Below are 6342 nucleotides of genomic sequence, written 5' to 3' on the forward strand. Positions count from 1 at the left end.
GGGCTGCGTTTAACCGCTCCTCAGCATTCCGGATCCCATCCTCGTCGCCAGTTGTTGTGACGTGGGGTTTGTGATTTCAGCTCTCTTGACATAATATGCTGGAGACAGTTCTCTAGTAACACTTCTTTATTAAAAGCAACAAGACTAAAACCTGAGGAGGGGAGAGCTACATTTATAGGGACAGGGAACAAGCTAGAAGGGATACATTTTGGAGGGAACAATATCAGGCAATCACAGTCCTGCCTTTTGGAGGCAACCAATAAGACAGAGGATCCAAATACAGCAGCTTAAATGAACCAATAGTAGCTGTACCCTCTGGAACCAAAAGGCAGTTACTTTACCCTAATTCAATTACAGACAATAATAATACAGATATAAAATCCTTTGACTCAATACACAACAGTACCACTTTAGCTAATAAGGATCACATAAGGATCACAGTATATAAAACAAAAGAGAAGAGAGATGGTGGGGACATCCATCAAAATACAAGATGCACTCAGTTTCCCAGAAAGCTCTGGGAATGGAGTAGTCCATCACCATGCAAATAGGGAGCCTCCAAACAGATGGAACAAAGGCGCGCGCAGATTGCTGACCCAGAAGACCCCAGCGACTGCACCAAGCAGCTCACGGAGAGCATCACCAACATACTGGAAGTCAAGCATGCCTTCAAGAACCTGATTGGCAAACTGGTCTCCTCGAAAGTAGAGGATGGGGAACTGAAGCACTTGTTTCTCGGCAGCAGCAGCTGAGAGATATGCAGCAAATTTGATTGGGGTGGGAGAACATGCACTGAGCAAAACATTCAGACTCTCCCCTTCTGAAAGAAGTTTATGGTTTTCGCAGCTAATTAGTCTGCATAGCCCTTTCCGTGGCTGAGCCTTTGCACCAGATTGGGAAAGACTCCTCCAGAAAAACACAAAAGACTCACAAGCCACTAGGAAGCGCGTAGCTTTCAAAACAAAATCTGTGATGTGTGTGTTAAAATGTTATGTCCTGTTAGATTCCCCCAACAGCATTCCATTTTTGCCCTCTTCACGTGATTTCGTTTCTGTACAGCCACTTTTCAGGGTAGCCACCAGATGGCAACTATTAAAAAGTTACTTTATAATTTGTTTTATCCACTCCAATAATAAATTTACCACTACTGAAATGCAGCACCCAGGATCTCAAACGATGCTTGCACTTGCTCCCTACTTCTAGCTTGAAAATTAACTGGCGCTAATGAATGGTTCTGTTTGTTTTTATTAATCATCCTTGCTGTATTTCTCATTTCTGTGTTTGCAATTTTTCCCGTTGCAAGTTTCTGTAGCCTATTGGCTACATTTTATAGGATGGTCAAGTAAGCCATGCACCCCCAGCCAAATTATTATTCTTCTCAATACGGATCAAAGCTTGGCTTAGGGAAATGCACATAAAAACAATGTATTTCATAAATACATTAAATATAATTTGTGGTGCCACTTCCCAAACCAGCAGTGGGAGTTTACCGGATGCAGAGTAAACAGGATTGTGTAGACAGCTATAGACTGTGAGAATGCAGTTAGAATAATACACACCTAGCTTGTGTTTGTAATTCTGGTGGTTGTACTTTATTTATCCACAAACATTTAACCCCCCACCGCCACCGCCGCCCAAGTCAGAATTGTCTATCAGTCAGAGCCCTAAATCTCACCAATACCATAACTGTATCTCAGTGTAGCCTTGGGTAAATTGTAATCTGACTTAACTGTTCAGCTGTAAAATGGAAATACTGGCCTACTATAGAGTGGTTTCATGGGGGGGGGGGGGACAAGAATTACCAAGTAGCTTGGAAAGCTTTTTTAAAAGTGTCAGATCAATAATGTTTTTGCCAACTGTTTGCCTGTCCATGTATTTTTTTAATCTATCATAAACAGAATAATCTTGCTCTAATTTTTTTTTTCATGCTTCAGCTGCTTATCTCCTCTCCATTATTTTTTTTTTAATAGGAAACTCTTGGAGCACAATAAGGCAGAAGATGTATTTTTTATAGAAGAAAAGTTTTACATGTTAAAGTATGACATAAAAGCAGCCCTAAATTTCATTGGAATCCCAATACCTTGTATTCCCCACCTGCTTTTTATTACACACCTGCTGGTCAATTGGTAATTGAAAAAAGGTTAACCTTCATTAATCACCAATTGCATTTTAACGTCTACCAGCTGCAAATCTTAGCAACCATTGACTTAAAGTACCTCATTCATTTTACCTCCACCAGAAGACAAAATAATTTGCAGTTGTTTGAGCCAACACAGAACAGTAACTGCTAAGGTAGGCCATTTTTTTATCCTAGCTGGGCTAGGATATTTAGAAGTCTCGTTCCAGCATTAACTTACTTTACAACTTTTAAAAAAAGGGTTGGGGAAGCTTCTGGGCTTTTAACAGTTGTATGGCAAACAAATTCAACAGGTGAAGCTTTTCCTCACTTCAGGTCAACGTCTGAAAGTTTTATCCATTGAATTTCTGCATCTTGTGCAATGTATTGGATGTTATATCCCCCCCCCTCCCACCATAACAACCCAATACAGCTGCTGCTATTGTCCCCTTGGTAATTAACTGCAATAGATGATGTCTGCAAATGAGTCACACCGTTTGCTTTTTATAAGTGCCATTAGAATAAAATGTAAACTTGCCAAACACCATTCATCTCAGCGTTACCGAGTTTTCAGTCTAGGGTCTGCACTCATAGCAGCTGAAGAATATCCCCCAGGATCCCCTTGCTATTATGTTTTCAAGTATGTTATCAGATCAACAGCAAATGCGTACCTGGTGTTGAGCCAGCCTGATCAGGTCGTTTGGAGCTGAACTATATACCACACTTTGATGAAGTGGCTTTCATATGCCTGTCTCATCACCTTTCGGAGTTCCCAGTCATTAATCTCACCCACACAAGCACTCAGCTGAGATTTTGCAGCACTGACATTTGCAGACAAATAAGATATGATGTCAGAGACAAAAAAACCTTGCATTTTTAGCTTTTCCCCAGCAACAGAGTGCTCCAAAGTGGGCTCAGCTAATTCCATAGCCCAGGGCAGAAGTGGAAACCTATTTCAGCATGAAGCCTGCAATACCCATCCAAGGACTACATGCCAATGGTTGGGGCCGGAAGCAAAAGGCTTGCCATGGACAAATTTAACAATATTTGGAATTCATTTTTTATAAATACCACATTAGATTAAGATCTGGTTAACTACAGTGACAAGCTCCCCCCTTTTCTGTAATGTACAAACAATATTTTCTTCTTCTTCTGTTATGTTTTCTACATGGGTACTATTTCTTAGGGAGGCGGGGGGCGCTGTGGTGTAAAGCACAGAGCCTAGGGCTTGCCAATCGGAACGTAAGCAGTTTGAATCCACGCGATGGGGTGAGCTCCCGTTGTTCAGTGCCAGCTCCTGCCAACCTAGCAGTTCAAAAGCACGTCAAAGTGCAAGTAGATAAATAGGTACCGCTCCGGCGGGAAGGTAAACAGTGTATCTGTGTGCTGCTCTGGTTCGCCAGAACTGGTTTAGTCATGCTGGCCACATGACCCGGAAGCTGTCTGCGGACAAACGCCAGCTCCCTCGGCCTATAGAGCGATATGAGCGCCGCAACCCCAGAGTCATCCGCAACTGGACCTAACGGTCAGGGGTACCTTTATCGTTACTATTTCTTGATTCTTATTTTTGTGTCTTGTCTTGTCTTGCTCTGTGCACTTGTAATATTCTATTTTTCAATTTAGAAAAGTGGTGAAGGGCTATGAATATAAATTTTACAGTAGACTGGCTTCCGCACAGACTCACACAACCCTCTCAAGCAAGAGGCATTTGCCAGAGTTTCAAGGACATATTCCAGCCAGGCAAAAACACTGGAGGAGGGTGTGAAGCACAGCCACAGGGGAATGGTGCTTGGGGAGGGTGTGTGCATGACCTGGAAAGAATATTTTAAGGGTCATTGATAGAGGCCTGGAGAACCATATCAGACCTGAGGTTCCCGTTCTGTGCCCTAGGGAAACTGAGAGCAGGAGTTCTAGTAGTACAGTTGATGTCATCATGATGCCTTCTCTTTTAGCTTGGAAAGGAAATGTTTAAAGGGGAGTTAAAACTATGGAATTCACTTCTGCAAGAGTCTGTGATGGCCACCAATCTGGATTGCTTTAGAAGAGGATTAGACGAATTCACAGAAGACATGTCTATCAACAACTACTAGCCGATTGGAGGCAGTAGGCTTCTGGATACCAGTTTCTGGAAACTACAGAAGGGGAGAGGGCTCTTGTGCTCAGATCATGTCTGAGGGAATCTGGTTGGGCTCTGTGAGAATAAGATGGTGGGCTATTGGCCTGATCCAGTAGGGCCCTCTTATGTTCTTATCTTATCGGAGATTGATGGCTGTACTCAAATATCTGAAGGTAGAGTACCAACACATCCATTTGCTCAGAAGCAACCCAGTAGAGCAGGGATTACAGTTTAACTCATGAAAACATTTCCACATTTATAAACTTTGCTTCCACAAATTTTACAGCGCTGGTCTCCATAGCTTCAAATTCATCTCCATTTCATAAATGGAGTATTTGCGTTATAAAAATTTGTCAATGATATTGTCATGGATTTGGGGGGGAGGGGCAGATTCTCCCCTAAGTTCCTGGGTGCCAATCATCCCCATGGATTTAGTAAAAGTTAGAATTTGGATTAAAATACCAGATGGAGCATCTCCACCCCCATCGTTCTACCTGGACACTGAGGTCCAGCTCTGAGGGCTTTCTGGCGGTTCCTTCACTGTGAGAAGCCAAGTTACAGGGAACTAGGCAGAGGGCCTTCTTGGTAGTGGCACCCGCCCTGTGGAATGCCCTCCCACCAGATGTCAAAGAGAACAACTACTACCAGACTTCTACAAGACATCTGAAGGCAGTCCTGTTTAGGGAAGCTTTAATGTTTGATGGACTACTGTATTTTAATATTTTGTTGGAAGCCGCCCAGAGTGGCTGGGGAAAGTGTGGTGGGGTATAAATAATAAATAATAAATATTATTAAACTTTGCAAAATAAGGAAACCTCTTGGATTTAGATATTTTAACGAGCCGAGCCAACCAGTTCATCAGAGCTAGCTGGATGGGACATTAGCAGGGGGCATAAGTTAGGGAACCACCAAGACTGCCAGGCAAGGGGGAATGAGCCCACTTCTTTGTTAGTGGGCAGAGGCAAAGGCCAGGTTTAGGGTTTCAAATTGGAATGACATAGACTGGAGGGGGGTCCTTGGAGTCAGCAGCAAGAAGGAGAAGGAGCGACAGAACTACAGGTGAACTGGAGGTGACAGGCTGGACTGCTTTTTGCTGTCCCTTGAATCCAATGCTGCCCTTAAAGGCAGGGCAAGGCTCTCATGGGATATGAATGCTCTGCAACCCCTCCATCTAGGTGCAAGTGGTATATATGTGTAAATACAACCATATATCATAAGGCTACCACAGTTCTGCTGTGCCAAATTTCTGAAGCAAACGTGAACCCTGGCTAAGCACCTGGAAACCCTGGAATCTCAAACCACACAGATATGGGGTGGCACGCAGCAATATTTTTTTAATGCATTCATTTCACAAAGTTGCTGAATGCCAATAGGGTCCAGAAACTCCACAGGCCATGAGGACCAGGAGCACATTCATGTGACCTTTCCAGTTTTCTTTGTCTGAATGTGCTCACTCAAAATGCTGCTCAATTTAAGTGCCTTTTGTATTAATGAACAGAAAGTTGACATGCCCACACGAAGGCTATCTAAAGCCTGTCTTTTTAAAAATAAAAGAAAAGGGAGAAAGAAAACGTGCTCCTTGGTACTAGCTTTCCACTCACTACGAAGGTTTTACTGGAGCTACCTATAAGCATTATAAATTTCAACCATTTTGGATAAGCAGGGACATTTCGAATTTGGCTCTCGCAGCACTTTCTCAAGTTTTGAAATGACTGCCTCGATAGTGTGGCATAACACAACATCGATGTGTCATGGGCAGCATGGCACAACAAAATTAGAGGGGGTATAGTCATTGCTGCTCCCACAACCCAACACAAACTTGTGCTTGCTGTGGGAAGTGGCCTATGTCCTGCTAATTGTGGATGTTCCAGACACAATAATAGTATGTTAGGGGTGGATTTATTCTGCTTCATTCATTCTTCAGTGCTTCCTCAATGCTGTCCGGGACAGCTATAGGTGCAACAAAAGCATGACAAGGTCAACACAAAAACCCAGAATATTTCTCGTACGCAAAGTTGGGGAATTTCAGCAGGAAGTTACATGATGCGATCTGATTGGAAATGATGTGGTATGACCATTCCCAGATCTTTGCAGGAAGTGGGATTGTGTA

This window comes from Podarcis erhardii (genome assembly GCF_964252035.2).
Source record: "Podarcis erhardii genome assembly, chromosome: 8".
Classification (NCBI taxonomy): domain Eukaryota; kingdom Metazoa; phylum Chordata; class Lepidosauria; order Squamata; family Lacertidae; genus Podarcis; species Podarcis erhardii.